We start from the raw sequence: 21,047 nt of genomic DNA, 5'->3' as shown, positions 1-21,047 counted from the left end.
AACTCTTGCCGTGTTCTTGGAATGTCAGGGAGTAAGACTTGTAGAATGAACACTACATCAGCACTGCCTCTCAACTACACACTCCCCCCCCCCTCTTTGGTACCACACTTTCCTCTTGCCCAGTTTTTAATAGCTCCTCACGTTTCTTCCAGCCCGATTACATCATTCATCTGGAAGAATCTGATTACATCATTCATCATACTCGAAAGTTAAGGAACATGATAGACAGGAAACTGTCTCCCCTGCATCCACGTCGAAGTCCTTTCATCCAGTGTCTCCGCTTTCCTAGATGCATGGTTGGTGTGGTTAAAGCCTTTGGAACGAGGGTGAGTGGGGGAGCCCAGTGTAACCACCAGGTCCCCATTACAGGGTCGGGGATAAAGAAGGGTATATGATGAAAGAAAGAGTTGGAAAAGCAGAAGGAGGGAAGAGAAAGATGGCAGAAAATGGGAGAGAGGTTGAAGAAGTCTTCTGTTTCTTTAAAATGGAAGACAGTTCTGAGGCAAAGATGCTGGCAGAAGGGGAAAAGGCAAGGGAAAAGGTCCCTTTGCAGAGGCCCTAGAAAGAATTCAGTCCTGTTGTCCTACCTAGGCCTCTGACGCTCCAGAACTGTAAGAGAATGTTTCTGTCGCTTTCATCTAGCTTTTGTGAAATTGCTGAAGCGCTGGATAGAAACTAACACGGGGACTGAAGCTTTGACTTTCTTAGAAATTCTTAAAAGTTGAACATGGGATCAAATGAGAAGGGCATTATGTACTCAAATACACTATGTTACAATCGAAGAGGTCCAGCCTGGAAAGCAGGTGGCAGCGTTCTTAAACCCAGCAACTGTCGTAGTTAGGGTGTCACTGCTGTGAACAGACACTGTGGCCGAGGCAACTCTTATAAAGGATGTTCCATTGGGGCTGGCTTACAGGTTCAGAGGTTCAGTCCATTATTGAGGCGGGAACATGGCAGCATCCAGGCAGGCATGGTGCAGGAGGAGCTGAGGGTTCTCCATCTTCCTCTGAAGGCTGCCTGCTGAAGTTTGACAGGCATCTAGGATTATGGTTTTAAAGCTCATGCCCACAGTGACACACCTACTCCAACGAAGCCACACCTCCAAATAGTGGCACTCCCTGGACCAAGCATATACAAAACCATGATAGCAATCTTGTCGCATCTTTAACAAACATGTATTTCACAGTCTTAGCGAACTACTACAGAAGTAACTCTTTTCTGTTACTCATATTATTTCAGTTTTGTGTAACTTCACCTGCGGGTCGTTGAAGTTTTACCCACTGTCCTCTTTGTATTCCTTTCCCTTGAGTTTTGGCATGGTAGGACCTGCGCAGGAGCTGGGTTTATCTTTGCTATTTTCAAAGCTGTCGACTTAGGAAGATACTAGCTCTCAAGCAGGCACTAATTTAGGGATGGAAAAGGGCAAGTGTGGAAATTCATGGAGATTCTAAGCTCTGGAAGCCTCAATGGGCCTGGGGTATCCGGGGTAGGCAGAAGCCAGGATGGTAAAGGGAAGGGTAGCCCAAGGCTGGCCCGATGAGATCTTACCCTTCTGACCTATAGTCCCAACCAGGTCGTGTGGTGTTCCTCTACCAGACTGCTCAGAGGGACAAGTAAGAGGCAAAGGTGATTTCAGTTCAGATTCTTCACAGCAGCAATATGTCAGCCTCCCCTAGAGAGGATGAAAGTAAATGAATCAGCACCAGAGAGCGGAGGATACCATCCGTGCAGAATGGTGAAAGGACTCCCAAACAGCATCTTCATTGATTTTCTTTGTAATTGACACAGCATCTCGGTTTGCCTTCAGGCTTTGGCAGGAGAGAATGGGCTACCATGTACACAGAGCTTCCTGGTGTCAAAATTTAATAAAAAAGAAAGAAAGAAAGAAAGAAAGAAAGAAAGAAAGAAAGAAAGAAAGAAAGAAAGAAAGAAAGAAAGAAAGAAAAGCCAAATGAGCACCCTTTCCCCCTCATGGCTCCTCTGTCTCTCCCTCTTCTTTCTGCTTCCTCTGTGTTTCCCAGCTTCCCTCTTGTCCTCCACTCAATGCCTCCCACCCTCCACTGCAGAATAGAAGCGTGCACAGTAGATATCACAGCTTGTGGAAACCTGTTTTCATTGGCCGTGACACTGATGACTTTAGCTCATGCCACCTTTCAATTTGGCTTGAATCTCATTGGAACAAAAGCTCAGTGTTTTCCCAGAAAACAACAAAACAGTCCTTAAAGTTGTCATGCCTTAGAATTCATCACTGGAATATGATGCTGAGAAGTTCTGTGCTCCCCTCGGGAGGGGGGGCTCCCAGGAATCCACTGCATAGGAGACGGGAGCAGGAGCCCCACTTCCTCATCTGCATGTCAGCTCCCCTTGACCTCAGCAGCATGGCCCTGTCATGTTGCTAGAAATGGGTTTCACAGCCTGTGAAAGCAGAGGTTAGCTCTGTAAGTTTCAGGAGTTCCTTGGTAAGAGATCCTCGACAGGGTCAACCTGATGGCTGGGATGAAGGGTTGCTATAGCTTGAAGCTGCCTTCTCAAGGTCTGGGAGCAGAAGGGGGTTGCTCTAAATTGGAGAAAACTTGCCAGTGGGTAATCAGTAGCTACTGGGCCAAACCTAAGGAAACTGGATTTGGTTCTGGGGAACAGACCTCCTGATAATCTCTTATTGTGACAGACACATGTATGTGTTCAGAGAAATGAAACAGTCAGACACTGTACCAGAAAGATACCCCTGGGCCAAAAGCTAGTCTTGGCACAGAGGAGGCTCACAATGTAGTAGCAAGCTTTCCTCCTTCTCGATCTACCTCTGCCTTCGTTACGTTCGGTCTTGCTTGCTTGTTTGCCTTAATGGTGCCTTTTAACTTACCTTTGGGAGCCATATCCCCTCATGCAGCAGATATGTGTAGAGTCCTACTATGTGCCAAGTGCCGTGCTTTGTGTGATGAATATAATGATGAGAAACAAATCAGATGGAATGGCAACCTAAATGAAGGGGATGAACTTTGGCCAAAGGGTGTTCTGTTATTATTTTGTCATTGTCGTCATTGTTGTTGCTGCTTGATTTTAAGTGAGACAACTAGTGTGTGGGAGGTGCTGTGGAGAATCAGTGGCAAAAGGAACAAATAAAAAAAAAAAAGGGACCAGAATCCAGGGAATAATTTTCCTTTCTTAAGTCACTTTCTTAAGCAGTGATTGGATGCTGGAATTTGCAGTCTGCAGGAAGAGCAGGGAATCAATGGAAACTCATCAAGTTAATCTGGAAAATATGATCAGGGAGTGACTAAGAGTAAAACAGGGCCTGTGGTGTGAATCCCATGCTAGTCATGTTGGGCTGGGGAGCTATGCTCCTTCACATTGATTACCAACCAGGAAAATGCACCCCAGGCTTGCCCACATGCCAATCTATTGGGAGCATTTTGTTTTCCAGTTGTGGTTCCCTTGAAAAATGACTCTAGCTTGGGTCAAGTTGACATGAAACCAGCTAGCACAGGTCCCCTCCCAATGATCATACAGCTTTCTCCTTAATGGATGTCAATAATGACTTCCAGGGACCCTGGCAAACTGCTAGTAGAAAATATTTGACAAGTGGAAACTCCTGCCAAGGTGGCCCGCGAGTCTGCCTCCAAAGAACACATCAGGTATTAGTGGCAAAAACATAAAACGCCTTTGTGTGTAGAAATGGTTTTAAAACATATAGGATTTTAGACTCTAATAAGGAGTAGCATTTGTCATTGATTTATTTATCCTTCTCAATTCTGTAATACTACGGAGATGGGACTCAGGGTTTCCATTTTACGGATGGAGAACATAAGGGTCCTTCTTGTTAGAAAGGGACTATGTTGAGGGAGACACTCAGATCCCTGTGATGGCAAGTTTATGTTCCTTGAATGGAGCTCACTGATCCCTCATGGGGTGCGGGCTGGATGTATGGCCTTGAAGGGCCCCTCTAATGTTCCCATGTAATGGCCTGAATTATGGAATCATTATTAGGGAAAGAAATAGCATCAAACACAATCCCAGTGTGCACAGTCTGCTATGCTGCTTTCCTAGAATACCAAAGGTCACCTCTGTGGGTGTGTGGAATACTAATGCCCATTTTTGCTTGGTATGCTGAAAAAAAAAATCAAACTCCAAATAAAGCAATAAAACAACCCTTATAGAGCATTCTTAACAAGGAAAAATTGGTTTCCACTAGTCTTTTTGTTGTTGTTGTTCTTTTTTTCCAGTAGGCTCCTTCGACTGTGGGAGGGGGTGGGAAGCAGAAGGAAGCAGAGCTTCTTAGGGGTCACAGTACAGGGCCAATACTGGCAAGCCCTTTGTGAGGGGGAAAGGTTCTTTTCATCTTCTCGTGTCTTCTTTTGCTTTTTATTCTTTCTTAAATACGTCTTACTCCCCCCAAAATTCCCTATATCCCAAATGAGGGGATTGGCATTCCAGCTGTAGCATTCCCTGGGAGGAGACTGCTAACCAATACCGAAAGGCCAGCTCTGAAAACATACATGGAAGTAACATTATACAGACTGAACAGGTTGTTTTGTATGTTTAGGGACCTATATGTAAAGAGAGGTCATAGGAGGGTAGATGGGAGGGTGTGCAAAAAGGAAAAGGAATGGAGAAATAGTATGATTGTGTTATAATTTCAAAAAAATAAAGGAATAATAAAAATGAAAAAAAAAAATACAGATATCTGCCCCCACTTATTCCAGAAGCTTGGATCTGTGGTGTGGGAGATTCCAGCATCTCACCTAGTCTGAGAACCAATTGTCCAGGTCAGTAGTGTCTCAGCCTTGGTTGCCCATCCTTGTTCTTATTTTGAGGGAAGTGTGTAGAGGATCAAAAGAGAGAGAGGGAGGGAGGAAGGGAGAGGGGGAGAAGGAGTGTGTGTGTGTGTGTGTGTGTGTGTGTGTGTGTGTGTGTGAGAGAGAGAGAGAGAGAGAGAGAGAGAGAGAGAGAGAGAGAGAGAGAGTCCTTACTTAACTCGCCTGTGCTTCAGCTTCCAACCCTATAAAATGCAAGTGGTGATGGTGGTTCCAAAAGGCTGTGGAGAATAGAGAGTACCTGCATTGTAGTAAGCATGTGTCTTAGTTAAGGTTTTGTTGCTATGAAGAGACACCATGACCATAACTCTTACAAAGGAAAACACTCAATTGGGGTTGGCTTACAGTTTTAGAGGCTTAGTCCACTATTGTCATGCCAGGAAGCATGGCAGTATGCAGATAGACATGGTGCTAGAGAAGGAGTTGGGAGTTCCACGGCCTGGCCTAATTGGCAGGAAGCAGGAGAAGATTGTGTACCACAGCAGGTCTAGCTTGAATATATGAGATCTCAAAGCCTGTCTGCAGAGTGGCACACTTCCTTCAAAAGGACTACACCCACTCCGATAAGGTCACACCTCCCAATAGTGTCGAGTATCCTACCTATGGGCCAAGCACTCAAAACCACGAGTGTATGGGGACCACTTCTGTTCAAACCACCACAACATGCTATTTCCTAATAGGTCCCTCAACATACTAATTCCACCTGTGTGAGCTATCTGTGCCCCTCTCCCACAAGGCCATGTCTTGGGTACCCCACAGGTACAGCAAGTCTGAACTAGATACTCCCTAGTCTGATGAGCATCTGGAAGTGCTATTGGTTGAAGAAAAGCAATTTAGTTATTTAGTTCCACCTCTAACTGGAATTGTTGGTAGTTTTATTTCAGTCTCTAATAACAATGTTGTGTGTGTGTTTTTTTTTTTTCCTGCAAAAATCTATACTTGGTCCTTGCAACATTCAGTGCAATGATAAAATTCTCTGAGTCACCAAGTGAGGTGAGGTGGAGGGTGTCTTTCCTCATGGCCCCATAAAGGAAGATGATTTAAGTGTGGCAACAACAACCTCTACCCCCTTTGTCTGGTTTTGGAAAGAAATCAGCCAGGGACCGCACAGCTTGTCCTTGATTGACCATCAAGCAGCTGTGTGACTGTCACCCAGGTGTCCTCTTGTCTAGGCCTCTGTGAGGATGAAGGTAGCTAATGGGTACCTAAAAGGGGAGAGGATGGAGATTATATATATTACACACACAACAAAATAGGTGCAAAGGCAGTTCCTGCTCAGGCAGTCAAAGGACCAGTTGAAGTCTTGTCTAGTACTCCTAGGTCCTCTTTGAAGTCAGTCAGGAGCCATGCCTTATTCATCTTAGAACATAGTGGGTGCTCAAGAAACTTTAAAAAAACAAAACAAAAAACCCGGAATAAATTATTTAGAACCATGTCATTACCGGGAAAAGTATGTGCTGGGTTGCTCATTTATAAGGGAGTGCTGGGATGTAGCTGGGTACGTTGACTGTGAACTGGGTTGTGGGTGGTGGTGGTGGGTAATTACAGACCTGAAGGTATTTTCTTTAAAAGCCTGTTTAGCCAGAGCCTGTTTGTGTGCTGGGGTGTGAAACTCTATGAATGTATTATCAGCAGGGCCGTAGATGGATTCCTGTGATTTGCTTTAGGCAGAAACAGATTCCTTCTTTCCAGACTCCCTGGAGGCAGGTGGACCGTGGGACCACCTGCCACTCTAATGATCCACTCCTCCACCCATAATTAATGCCAGGAATGTTTTTGCTTTTTAAAGGAATAGTATCAGCTTGCGCTAAAGGTGAAATATCTAAAAACACTAGCCCCTGTCCTCATGTGACTGCTTGTACTACAATGGCTAGTCCAAAGTCAGACGTGCTCCAAGTATATAATAAAAATCACCATATATTAAAGGTTTGGTGGAAAAAAAGAAAAATGAAGCACTCTGTTATTAATTTTATTTTTAATGTGTGGACATGATAATGTTTGGAATATACTAGAATACAAATATCTAAAATTGCATATATGGATCATATTATATTTCTACTGTGTAGCCTTATTCTAAAAGACACCTTGTCTTGGAATATAATCCCAGAAAACATGTTAAAACTTGTTAAATTTAGGTTTTGAAGGACCTATAAAGTTAGATACAAGGACAATGGAATTTAGCATGAAGAAAAAAAAATCTCACAGTGTGTAGGGAAACATAGTAGACCAGTTGTCCACAAACCCATCACCCAGCTTCCCTGTATTTGATTTAATTATTTGACCATTCCAGTGAATTTCACTTTTATTTCAATATTCTAGCAAAATAAATCATAATGATAAGAAACACTGGCCAACAACTGCTATATACCAGGGCCATGCCAAATGCTTTATACACAGCATGTAAATGTCTAGATGTAGGCATATATGAAGTAGGTATCTGGCTATCTTTAGAGGGCATGCAGGACAAATCATGCCAAAGTCCCTGGCAATGGAAGGCAAGGGGCAAGGAACAGGTACAGGTGTCACTCAGTTCCTGGCTTGACAAGTTAAGTAACTGCTGAGCCCACGTCCTGATCAGGGATGGCCAGAGAAAGAATGCGCTGGGTATCTTCAGAGCAGACACTTGCCAGAACGCCTCATGTGTGACACGTGCTCATTAAACATTGCTCATTACCACCCGACCCTTCTCCTTTCCTCTTGCTTACGTCTTGTCCCTTGTTTATTCCCATCACTGCTTCCCAGAAACACTCCGCCATTTATCGCTATATGCTGACAAGGCAATGGTGATTAGCATCAGATGGACTTTGGTGTGGAGCCAAATGCCACTCACTGACAGTAACTCATGAAGGGAGGTGATGATGCCCGCTCATAGGCTTGTAATGGGGTCTAATGCCATGGGGATGCAGTGAATCTCCAGGGAGAAAGTAAATAATAAACACTAGCCAGTGCCATTGCTTAATCTTTTCCTGTGGCTTACTTAGTCTTTATTGTTTGTTTGCTTTTAAATTGTCATTTATTTATTTATTTATTTATTTACTACAGGATCCTATTCTAGAGCTCAGGATGGCTCAGAAACCTGGAATCCTCTTATATCAGACCCATTGTCTGATATAAGTACTGGAATTACAGATCTGTGCACTACACCTGCCTATGATTTTCTATCTTCTAAATCTCAATTTCAAAAATTACCAGTATCTAGAGGCTAAAATTGAATTGGATCACTTTTCCCAGCCCTCACCTCAGGTTAATTCATCCTTTGCTCCTCTGTAAGTCCCTTGTAATCTAAAAAGAGGACATGTAGAAAAGACTTAGGGGCAGTTTAGAAAATGGATAAGGGTGTCATGTGGGGAGCAACAAAGAGGAGACTAGCAAGTGATTTGAAGAGGGAAATGGTAAAAATCGGGAAGAGAGGGTGAGAAATACAGAAGATAGAATAGCAGTAAGGATGTCTGAAAAAGCCCTGGACCAGCAGTCCATCCATCTATCAATCATCTATCTGTCTATTTACCTATCAACCACCTATCTATCTATCAAACTATCAATCATCTGTCTATATCTATCATTCATCTATCTATCTATCTATCTATCTATCTATCTATCTATCTATCTATCTATCTATCTGTCTGTCTATCTATCTTTCTATCTATCATCCTATCTGTCTATCTGTCTGTCTGCCTATCTGTGATAACATTCAATTCATATAAGTTTGTATGTACATACACACATATAATTTAAATGAAATATTTCTACCTGGGCTGACAATGGTCCCCAGTCTATGGCAAAAGCCATAGACTGTACAACAAAATCCCCAATGCCAGGCATGAGAAGCCCTCTTTTGAGTTGTTGGTTAGGATTGTTCAAACAATTCCTCAAACCTATTTAGCCTATTGCTATTGCCCTTGTTACTTCTCTGAGGTGGAAGTTAAGACCCTATAGATTGAGATACCACCAACTTCGGGTATAGGGCCCAGAAACTCCTTTCCTGGAACTGATAAATACTAATTTTCATAGTGCCAGGAGGTACCGTACAGGTTTCGAAAGAATGGAGCAAACAACAATCCTACTCAGATATGACACCAACGCATCACAATAATAACCAGCATGTATAGTAATGATGCATATACCTTGCCTATGACCAACAGCTCTGTAATTTGTCTTAGGGTCTGCTCAGTAAGTGGGAAACCTTGCCAAGTACTAGAAACCCAGCCAACTGATTGATAGTGGAAATCATGGATCTTCAAGGACCTACAGCTTCCACGTCAACGAACCAGCATAATTACTAACAACGTGCTAAATATTTATTCTGATACACACAGATAAGTGTAGCTCCTGCCCCTTATCAAGAAAATTTCTCTTTGCAACAGATGGAGGCTGTTACAAAAAACCCTACAGCCGATCAAGATGCAGGGAACAAGAGATCTTGTGGTGGTCAGTCCCAACTGATACATAAACACAATTCTTGCACCTAAGGCTCAGTGATCCTTGTGTAAGGAGGAGGGGAGAGAGATGGTAAGAGCCAGAGGAACTGGAAGTTTGCTGTGAGTTTGTGACTCCCAAAGATGTCAGAGAGGCTACACCCATGAAGTCTCATCAACATGGCTGACTAAACAAGTCCTGAATAATGATGACATCAATGGGCACGCTAACATGGAAGGGGGAAAGGCCTCTGGTACCTCAACCTTAGACAAAAAGCCATGAGCAACGGGAGAGTGCTAAAAATGGGAGAAATGGACTTCCTCAGAGAAGAATCTTCCTAATTGGTTATCCAATACCAAGTGGTCAGCCCTGAGAATGTGCGTGTGTGCGTGCGTGCGTGCGTGCATGTGTGCATGCGTGCGTGTGCGTGAGTGTATGTGTGTATGTGTGTGTGTGTATACACGTGCACATGTGTGTGTAACTGAGCAGGTTCTATTTATGTATTTAAGAATAATCTATCAATACGCAACAACAATTAAATAAAGAGGACATGAGTCTGAGAGAGAGCAAGGGATGGTGCATGGGAAGAGTCGGAGGCAGGAAAGAGAAGGGAGAATTACATAACTATATTATAATTTCAAAAACTTAAAAACATTATTATGAAAAGTAAAATCTTGTAAAGACATTAAGAAGCATGTCACCTATAGACATGAGACGGTGATTTCTTTAAGTACTCATCATCATTGACAGAGTTTGACCTACCATGGGGCTATTTGCAATCTACTTTGATAAGAAGGAAAACCATTTCTCATTGTTTATAAGTTATTAAAATCTTTATATTTTTCTTTTTCTTTTTTAAACTTATTTTATTAGATATTTTCTTCATTTACATTTCATAAAATCTTTATGTTTTTCAAGTGACAATTCTACCCTCTATTAGATTCATCTGTTCTATAACATAAAAGTCAGGGGTTGCTTCAACTACTTCTTACTCAGATTTTTTCTGTTAGCTATAATTAAATATGTCTTCAATTATCTATTCTTATGTTAGAATATATTCTTATTTAAAAAAGAATTTTTCTTAAGCAATTCATACAAATATTTGGAGGCCATTTTTGTCTTTGAAATTTCTATGCCCCATCAAAAGTCCAAAAATACTTAGAGATCTGTTTTCCCTTTCCCTTTAGCAAGCAGAAGTGAAAGCTGCATGAACAACACAGTTGGCCATTGTGAGCTTCCCTGTGTCTCTGTTGCTAGGGTCCTATGGCTAGTCATCGCCATAGTAGCAAGTACATCCAGTGAGAGAGTTGGAGAACAGCATGCCACGGTACAGCCTCACCTCATGGCTACCAGTCAGGGGGATCTGTCCCACCTCAGACATGTAAGGTGAGATGGCTACTGGCCACCCTTCTCTTCTCAGGGCATCGGTATCCACGTCTATCTGAAAGGGAGTTGTGTCATAGGTCTCAGCTCTGGAGTTACTCTTTTCTGAAGCCCTCCTGGCCTCACTGCCCTCAGGGTTTCCTGTCTCTGCCTTCCTTCAGCTCACACTGCTTGCATCCACACACCCTCTTTGTTTACCTATGTGCCTGTGGCCGTCATTGAGGAGGACACAGTGTTCATTGCGAATCTCCCAAAACGCCTACCACGAAGTCTAGCAAGCAGTCGGCACTCCGTCAATACGTAGCGATCGATTTGAGAGGCTGGAATAATCCATATCAAGCTCCAAGCATCACCTGGAGCTTTCTGATTAAACGAACAAGCCTTGCAGTCTTTCTCAAACACCTCCATTCAACCTTTGCTGGGGGGGGGGGAGCCCCAGGTCTGGGTCTCCTGGCTGGCGGTAAGTCATACTTGCTGGCCAGCTGTTGTCTGATTTATGGGGGTTCCAGGTACTCTGGGCCACTCTCAAATGATTCAAGTCACATGATGACCAAAGATTATTCTTTGTTCTTTCTGCACCTATGCTTTAAAATTTTTTTTTCACAAAAATGAAAAGGCCATCAAATAAAGATCAGACTCTCCCTCTAGGACTCCTGTCTTCCTCTTGGATTACTCAGGGAAGAAGGAAGGGAAGAGTGAAATAGATGTGTCTCCAGTAACTGTGCCAGTATTTTTAAAGACTCATAACAAGGGGTTGCGGAAGCTCAGAGCCAGCAGTAGGCTCTCTCGTTAGTTGCATGTTCGGAGCTGGTGGTTTCCACAGTGGGGAGAGGGCAGTGCAATGATTGAAGTGATCTCACAGATGGAAAATTTAGTTTAGTTTTTTAAATTTTTTTTCATGATTTTTGAGGCAATAATTTGTTTCATGAAAAATAGAGATAGATGGATAAGCAACTGGAATTTATGTCACGTGCATTTCCATGGAAGAATAATAACTCACTGTGATTACTTTCATGTTTATCTTGCCAGACTTTTCGTGACGCTGACATACAAGTTTCCTTGACACATGCATTCCTCAAATCCTACGTTAGCATCTAGTTTCTACTTGACATTTTTCTATGTTAACATTATCACTTTCACTGGCTTTTTTATTATTATTTGTTAGAGATGTGTATCATTGTTCAGAAAACTATACTTATTTGTTATTAGATATTGTTCTGAGTGTTTTATTTTGCTGCTATACATTTCCTGTATATAAACATTCACACACTTGTATGACTTGTTCCTGAAGGTCTGTCTACTCATAGAACGTGATTACTTGGTCATAGGCAATGTAGATTTTTAAAGTAAAGTCACAGCTTTGGTCAGAAAAGCCACAGAGTTTACCCTTCAGTTTAACTTTCCAGACACTTTTACATTTATTCAAGTTGGATTTTATAAAATCAAGTGACTACAAACAAGACAAAGATGGAATGGAAGAAAGAATATAAATAGTTAATAAATTTATAAAGCTGAATGGTTTAGTCCAACCTGTTCTGGTTGAACCACGACTGCTCTTTAAAAGAATGACTTTTAGATAAAAAGCCAGAAGGGAACAGGTACTCCAAAGGAGACCAACAGAGTGAACTAACATGAACCTTTGGGAGCTCTCAGAGATTGATCCATCAACCAAAGAGCACACACAGGCTGGACCCAGGCCCCTGGCACATATGTGGCAGTTGTGCAGCTCAATCTTCATTGGGTCCCCCAACAACTGGAGCAGGGGTTGTCCCTAAAGCTGTTGCCTCTCTGTGGAATCCACTCAACAGGGCTGCCTTGCCTGGCTTCAGTGGGAGAGGATGCGCCTACCCTGCAGAGACTTGATGTCCCAGGGTGGAAGGAGACCCAGTGGGGGGACTTCTCTCTCAGAAAAGGAGAGAGGGGAGGGACTCTTTAAAGACGGGACAGATGGGGGCAGTGATTGGGATGTTTAAAAAAAAATGACTTTCAGAAATCACTTTGTAGACCAGGCTAGACTCGAACTCTGCCTGCCTGTCTTCCAAGTGATGGGTTAAAGATGTACTTTAACTCATTTGCTTGCTCTTGGACCATCTTCCTCTTCCTGGGTTGCCTCACCCAGCCTTGATACTATGGTTTGTGACTTGTTTGACTTTAACTTGTTATTCTGTTTTTGGTTGCTATCCCTGGGAGGCTTTCTGAAGGGAAATGGAGGAGGAGAATGGCTCTAGGGGAGAGGGGACTTGTACATGGTTAGGATGTTTTGCATGAGAGAAGAACACACACGCACACAAACAAACAAATTTGCTTGGATTTAGGTCCAGTGTCCACACAATGAAAGGCAGGCGAGCATCTTCATTTGTCACTTACATAGTGGCAGAGGAGCACCTTCCTCCAAAGTGGCGACAGCAGTGTGCTCTGGAGAGCAGTGCATGCAGGGGTATATAGTGCCATGTGTATGCGCATGCGCTCATCTCCATTCGTCTAGCTTGAAATCCCCTTGAGTCATGCTTTTGTTGTTTGAATAGAAAAAAGAAATCTGTTTTTGACGTGCTCAGGGGAGAGAAAAGCCAAGGTAAAAAACCAAGCCATTTATCTTACCAAAAGGCACCTTGGAGCAGTGAGGACTTGCTTTAGGAAAGCTGTTCTTTTTTTTCCTTTCTTTCTTTCTCTACCCCCTACCCCCGACATGTGCTAATGTATTAAAATTCTTTTACTTAATGTGTCAAAAAAATCTCTTTTCATAGTAAAAAATAGAAACTGTTAATGTCTTCCCCCTCTATTCCCTACCCTGCTCCATTTTCTTGTCTGCTTGATGACTCCCACGCTGCTCTCAGATGATGAGGAGGTCAGTGAGCATCAGTGGCAGGCTCGGATGCTGCTACATGAGCTGTCCGGTGGACCAGACCTTTGTTCAAACAGAGGTCTCAGGTACCAAATTGCTTGACCCAATGTAGAAGAGCTAGGATTGGCTTGATCATGAATCCAGGAGCAGGGTTCCTTCTGGAAGGGGAGCAATAGCTGTCTGGTGGAAAGGTGGCTACTGGTTAACCCTTTCCTGCCTAGGCCAGTGGAGCCTGTAGATCACAGAGGTGAGGGTGGCGTGTCAGTTATGTAGTAAGGAGGGTCAGGGATTGGATCAGAATCCTGGCTAGTGGGCTGACATTGTCTAAGTCATTTACCTTCTCTGGACAACCTGGTCACAGGCAAATCCAGGGCTGCTGACCTGAAGATGGGAGAGGGAGGAGAGGGAGGGGGAGGGGGGAGGAGGAGGGGGGAGGAAAAAGGTAAGAATGTGAAAAGGTTCTGGGAGAGGACTAGGGGAGGAGAAAATGTGATCAGTATATATTATATGAAAAAGCTGAACCCATAGAATTTAAAAGAGAAACAAAATGGCTAAGAAATATCTTAGAAGGTGCTAAGGATTTGTAGTAATTAGAGAAGGGCAAATTAAAACTCCTTTGGGATTTTATCCTATCCCGTTCAGAATGGCTAAGATCAAGAATACAACTGGCAGTCATCTTCCTGCCTTCTTGTCTCAGAGACCTTCGGCTCGACCCTGCTAATAGCAAGATGTCTTCAGGAAATGCAAAATGTGGGCATCCTGGCCCCCCGACTTCAAAGCCACAGCTGTGGTGCCAGATGGACGATTCAGAGAGATCAGCCTAAGTGAATACAGAGGAAACTACGTTGTTTTTTCCTTTACCCTCTTGAGTTCACTCTTGTGGGCGCTACAGCGATCCTTGTTTTCAGTGATGGGGAAGAAGACTTTAAGAGACTCAACGGTCAAGTGATCGGACTTTCTGTGGATTCTGACTTCTGACATCTGGCATCGATTAATACACCCAAGAAACAAGGAGAAGTGGAACCTATGACCATTCCCTTGGTATCAGATCCCGAGTGTACCATTGCTCAGTGTTAAAGACTGATGGAGGAATCTCTTTCAGGGGCCTCTTTATTATTGATGATAAAAGTATCCTTCGCCAGATCACTATAAATGATCTTCCTGTTGGCTGCTCTGTGGATAAGATTCTGAGACCAGTCCAGGCCTTCCAGTTCACTGACAAACGTAGTGCCCAGCTGGCTGGAAACTTAGCGGTGATAACATCAAGTCCAATGTCCAAAAGAGCGAAGAATATTTCTTTAAGCAGAAGTGAGCACTGAACCATTTTTCTTCCAGGCAGCATTGAGCAGCCAGAAGAAAATCTCTTGTATTCATGCTTAAACACAAGATGGAATGTGATTCAAGATGTGCCTTTCCTACAGATCTGGGGGTGCTAAGCCTTTCTTCTACTATTGGGAATGAGCCAAGCTATGCTGTGGGCAGACTATCTGATACACCAGTCACAGAAATCGCCCTGGTTTTGTTTGTTTGCTTGCTTTACTAAATGTGAACTTTGAGAAGGGTAAAAGGATGCAACTGGCAGCACATTCCCAGTGAGGATGTGGGGAAAGGGGGATACTTGTTTACTGTTGGTGGGATTGCAAGGTGGCACAGCCTCCATGACCATTAATGCGGGGGGGGGGGGGGAGCTAAATGTGAATCTACCATACAAACCAGCTACACCACACCTTAGCATATAGCCAAAGGACTCAATAGCCTACTCCACAGATAATTCTCAGCCATATTCACAATAGACAACAGAAACAACCTAAATGTCCTTCAATTAACGAATTTTTAAAATGTAGCACATATACACAATGAATTCTTTTATTAACTATAAAGAAAAATGAAATAATTAAATTTGCAAGTAGGTGGGTGAAACTAGAAAATATTATACTGTGTAAACTAACCCATAAATACAAGTGCCACATGTTCTATCTCTCTTCTTTGTGGACCCTAGGTCTGAATATTTGGATTCAAACGTAAAGCCTGAAGTAACCACTGAAGCAAGGAAAGTGGATTAGAACCTTGGAGAGCAGTGTAGGATGGGGGCTGAAGCAAAGGGGTAGGACAGGGAGAAAGGGGGAAAATGGGGAACTTTAACTGGGGAGGGAAAGGCAAGGGTAATATAAAGGTACAGGGAGCCAGGAAAGAGAAGTAATGCCAAGGATGTTTGGAAAAGCCTCAGGGAAACGTTTTATAAATCTACAATCATATAAATTTAAACACACAGAGGGGAGGGGGAGGGAGAGAGGGGGAGGGGGAAAGGAAGAATTAGTAGAGCTAATTAGTACATCACATGGGATGATAATCCTTTGCTCAAGGCCTGTAGAGTATCTAACAAAAACCCAGTGTTAGTGTTAGTGTGTTAGTGTTTGTTAGTGTAAGTGTAAGTGTAAATGTTAGTGTTAGTTTTAGTTCAAATTGTTGGTCCAGGGGGACCAAGAGACTCCTAAAAGAATATAAGGCACTGCCACTGCCTGTAATTGCTTCCTGAAACTTGAAGATAAGATCCTATTCTTTCAGATACAGGGCTTAGAACAATGGTTCACGACCTTCCTGATGCTGTGACTCTAATGGAGTTCTTCATGTTGTAGTGACCTCCAATCTAAAATTATTTTTGTTGCTACCTCATAACTTTTACTTTGCGACTGTTATGAATTGGAATGCAAATATTTGTGCTTTTCAATGGTCTTAGGTGACCCCCTGTGAAAGGGTCGTTTGAACCCCAAAGCAGTTTCTTCCCACAAGTTGAGAACCACCGGCTTAGATGGATTTAGTTGGAAATGACCTGAAAGTCTTCTCCATGAAGACAAGCTTTCATCCGAAGGTGCTATACAAGCTGCCAAAGGATAAAAGTAATGACAACTTCTACAGGGCTGTAATGCTGAACCCTCAAATACCTGACAGAACCACAAAAATAACCAGTCATAAGATGTTAAGTGCTACTGTTGTGGCACTTCTATCTTGAGAGTAAGTAACCGCTGCCTAAATGGACGTAAACTCCACTCAATGGGAGGGAATTCATGCCTGGTACTGTAAATCCAGCTAACTACATATTATCAATGGGAGAGAATTAATTCCTGGCACTATAGACTTGCCAACTACATGTTGTCAATGGGCGAGAATTCATACCTACTACTGTAAATCCAGCCAACTACATGTGGCTGGAGAGAGGTCATAGACCCTAAAAGAAAATCTGCTATTGCCATTTTCCTAAACCAATTTAAGTTCCAACTGGATTCTATATACTCATTCTTATACGGATAGATTATAATATTCTATACTCTATGTATAAATCTAGCTCTCACTTCTCATCAAAGAAGCTTCCTTTTCAGCAGATGGAAACTATTACTGAGATTCACAACTGGTCAAAATTCAGAGACTAAGTGAATATGGGTTGTCCATCCCTAACTGGCACATCTATAATGCAACCCCTCCACCCATGGCTCCAGGGAAAAAAGAGGGCAGAAAGATTCTAAGAACCAGAGTGCATGGTGCCAGTTTCTTGTAGGAATGATAAACAATTTGCATCTATGAAATCTCAGCAGTACAGTTGCCTAGCCAAGACAGAATTGCATAGCAACAATACCAGTTGACATGTCAACATGGATGAGAAAAGTTGCACGAGGCTCCATCCATAAACGAAGAGCTACAGGTAATCAGTGGCTGCTGAGAGAGGGAGAGAGGGAGAGAGAGAGAGAGAGAGAGAGAGAGAGAGAGAGAGAGAGAGAGAGAGAGAGAGAGAGAGAGAGAGAGAGAGAGAGAGAGAGAGAGAGGAGACCCTGATAAGTTAGCCAATTCCAATTGGTCAGCAATACCCTATAATAATAGTTTGAGAGTCTTTGGAACAACCCTGACCAATAACTCAAAAGAGCACTTCCTGTCTGGTGTTGGGGTTTTTGTTACGTGGTCTTTGGCTCTTGAAGGGAGCATTGTCAACTGTATATGTTTATTTATACACCCACCTATGTATGTTATAGGTAATTTTGTGTAGAAAGTTAAAGTATTGTTTCTCATGACATTTTCCAGACATTCTTACTGTTATTTATCCCTTCTCCCTTCTTCTTTAAAATCTTTTCCCATCCCTCCATGATTAGAGCTCCCAATTTTTTCATTTTCCCTGTAGGATCACTTGTACCCCATCAGCCCCCTCCCTATTGCACCCCCATCCCCACATCAGCAATGATCCATTTTTTTTATGTTTCCTGTTTTTTGTGGTTACCCCAGAGTATCTGGAGAGTTAGAGCCAGGAACCTCAGATGAGAGAGAAACGCCAACATTCTTCTTTGATTGTTCCATCCATTTACCTACATATGTCATGGCCTCACTTCTCTTTACAGCTGAACAATATTCTATAATATATATAGATTACATTTTCATTATCCACTAATCAGTTGAAGGGCATTTAGGTTGTTTCTGTTTCTTAACTATTGTGACTAGAACAGCAATGAATATGGATGAACAGTTATCTGTAGAGTATGATGCGAAGTGGTACCGCAACTGGATCATATAGCAGATTTATGTTTAGCCTTTTGAGAACTCTCCACAGTGGATGGACCAGTTTGCAACCCCAGCAGCAGTGAATGAGGAATCCTTTCTCCCAGATCCTCTCTAGCATTTCTTGTTGGTTGTTTTGTTGTCTCTGACATTCTACCAGGCAAGAGAAGAATCTCAAAGTTGTTTCCATTTGCATTTCTGTGACTTCTAGGGATGATGAACATTTTCCAAGATTTCTTAGCCATCTTTTTTTGTTTGTTCACTTGGGTTTTTTTTTTGTTTTGTTTTGTTTTTATTTGTTTTTTTTTTTTTCTGTTGTTGTTTGAGAACTCTGTTCAGGGAGGATCTGAGTTTGATCCCTAGAACCCAAGTAAAAAAATATGGGTTTGGTGGCCCACACTTATAATTCCAGAGCTGAAGAAATCGAAACAGGCAGATTCTTGGGGTTCCTGGACAGGCAGCCTAGCATTATCATCCTAATTCAATGTCAATGAAAATACCCTGTCTGTAAAACAAGACAGATGACACCTGAGACCATGAGATACAAGACTTGAGGCTACCTTCTGGCTTTCACGCACATGTTCATTGAAGTCGCATGCATCAAGCACTCTCTCTCTCTCTCTCTCTCTCTCTCTCTCTCTCTCTCTCACACACACACACACACACAGAGGGAGTGGGGGAGGGGAGAGGAGGGAGAGGGACTACATTGATGTCTAACAGAACTTTGAGTTGTTCCCATGTTTGAACATGGCATCATGGAGCACCATGAGCACAGCTGTGAGATTCATTCACACCGTTGCATTGTGTTCTTTGCAAGATGAATGTTCACTATGCGATGAACACCTTTTATTCTCACCATGAAGGCATGCATCATTGTGGTTGGGTTAAGCAACTGAAAGCATCCAGTTTTCTAGGGTGAAAAAGAAATAGAAGTTTGTTGGGTCCTCCCTCTGAGCATTGTGTTGTGCCTCTTACAGGCACGCTGGGGGTCGCTCCCCAGATCAGCCGGAGTGCAGCAAATCTGGAGTACAGCAGATCAGCCGCCGGAACACAGGGTCCTCGGACCGCCCACTGTCAACGCCCACTCGTCGCCCGGACCAACCACTAATGTCGTCACGCCTACTCGATTGGACCCGCCTTCTGGATACAGCTTCGTGGAGGACCGGACTGCGCGCCATTCCGCCATTGGAACATTGGGACATGGACCATTGATCCATGCAGAGACAATGGGACATGGGGCACNTGGGAGAGGGTTGGGTTCTCCTGCGTGTAATCAATAAATAGTAATAATCTTTCTTGCAGATCATCTTATTTCAGGAAGATTAGCTCTGCAGTACGAACCCACGCCAAGGTGTTTTCTGCCCACGCAGACAGGCGCCGGTCAGCTCAGCGTGCAGGCAGAAACACTACAGAAGTTTATTTTAAAATATAATAATACAAGCCCGAATCTCTTGGGTGATGATGTAGGCACATCGTCCGTTGATGAGCTATGGATTTGACATCCGAGTCTGACCTATACTCTATTCTTCTGATCAAGTCGGGGTGATTAGAAGAAGATCTTTGGCCACTTCCTATAATTTGCTTTACCTCTTTAAGCCTTAGTATTTAAATCCTAAAATGATGACATCTAGACTTTGTTTCTCTTGTCAAGAAACCATAAAACAAAGTTGGTGATAGAATTGTGAAAGATTTAATGTGTAAATGTTATTTTTGTTGTTAGAAGTTGTATTAGTCAAGATTCTCTAGAAGAACAGAACTCATAGAATGAATCTATGTATCATCTATCATCTATGTATCTATCATCTATCATCTTGCAGGCCATGTCCAACTAGTTCAACAATGGCTGTCTACCAATGGGAAGTCCAAGTGGTTCAGTCTATTAGGCTGAATGTCTCAGCTGCTCTTCAGTATACACTGAAGGAAGAAGTTGCAATGGAAGGTATGGACTTACTAGTGAGAGCAAGAGCAAGAATAGAGAGGGGGAAGAGGGAGAGGAGAGGGACAGGGTAATGGAGAGGGAGAGGGAGGGGGGAAAAGGGGGGAGAGGGAGAGAGGGAGACTCTTCCCACCTCAAAAGATCTGGATTAAAAGTATGTCCAAGAAAAAAAAAATCCCTCATAGTGTGTCTGGGCCCATTTGGGTTTAAGTTTGTCATAGATATAGTCAAGTTGACAACCAAGCCTAGCCGTCAGAGCTGCATAAAAATCATAATTTCAGTTGGAAGCAAATGGTTTTGAAGACCTCAGAGAGCCACATCTCCACACTACAGAGGGTCAGGTATGAGTGATATCATCCCGAGTCTGTGCACTTGCCAATCAGGTACATCCTGCCATCAAGAAAAGCAAAGGAAGGTTTTTGGTATGGAGAAACCCAAATGGGGGACAATTAGCAGCATCTACACCACGAAGAACACTGTATGAAATGCTGATTCCTTTTATTGAAAGCCACCAATGTTTTCATCTTTATTAAGAACTTCATAGGGATTAGGATATCTGAATAAAAAAACAATCTAGATGAGATTGAGCACATTGGGATGGTATCTTCTTTAGTTAATGTCCAAATATCAGAGGGCACAAGCTATTGTTTACTTTCTGGAACCTGCCTTGTTGCTGAAGACACACAAGTTACTTAGGCCATCAGACAGGGAGAAATTGAACTGGTGTCCAGCTAGAAGCTTCATCCCTACTGACTAGCACTTACAGTGATGGAAGGTACTTTGTAGACTACCAGAGGAAAAATTAATTATCTATTTCACCTAGCTATAAACACTGTGACCTACAATAGAGACCTGCCCACAAGATATATTGGTGTAATAGTGGCACATAGTTATGGGAGCAACAAATCACATTTAAAATTGAATTTAAGACTTACTTTATAAGATGGAACCCACTCACGGTGCTATTAAGTGGCCAAGAACCTGAGACTAGATAGATCACAGGCCTGGGGGAAAACCTACTACTATTATTCTGCTTAAGGAGCAAAACAATAAAATGACTCCTAATGATGCTGCCATACCCATAGATCACTGCATCATTTAACTATAATCACACACATGT

At 42.8% G+C, this 21,047-nt stretch overlaps 1 pseudogene; it reads left to right on the top strand.

Moving 5' to 3' along the window:
• The first annotated feature begins 14,180 nt into the window (after window positions 1–14,180).
• LOC110333100 lies at window positions 14,181–14,764 on the top strand (annotated as a pseudogene).
• Window positions 14,765–21,047: the final 6,283 nt, after the last annotated feature.

The sequence above is a fragment of the Mus pahari genome, chromosome 15, assembly GCF_900095145.1.
Source record: "Mus pahari chromosome 15, PAHARI_EIJ_v1.1, whole genome shotgun sequence".
Taxonomy (NCBI): domain Eukaryota; kingdom Metazoa; phylum Chordata; class Mammalia; order Rodentia; family Muridae; genus Mus; species Mus pahari.
This window is presented reverse-complemented; position numbering and strand designations above follow the sequence as displayed.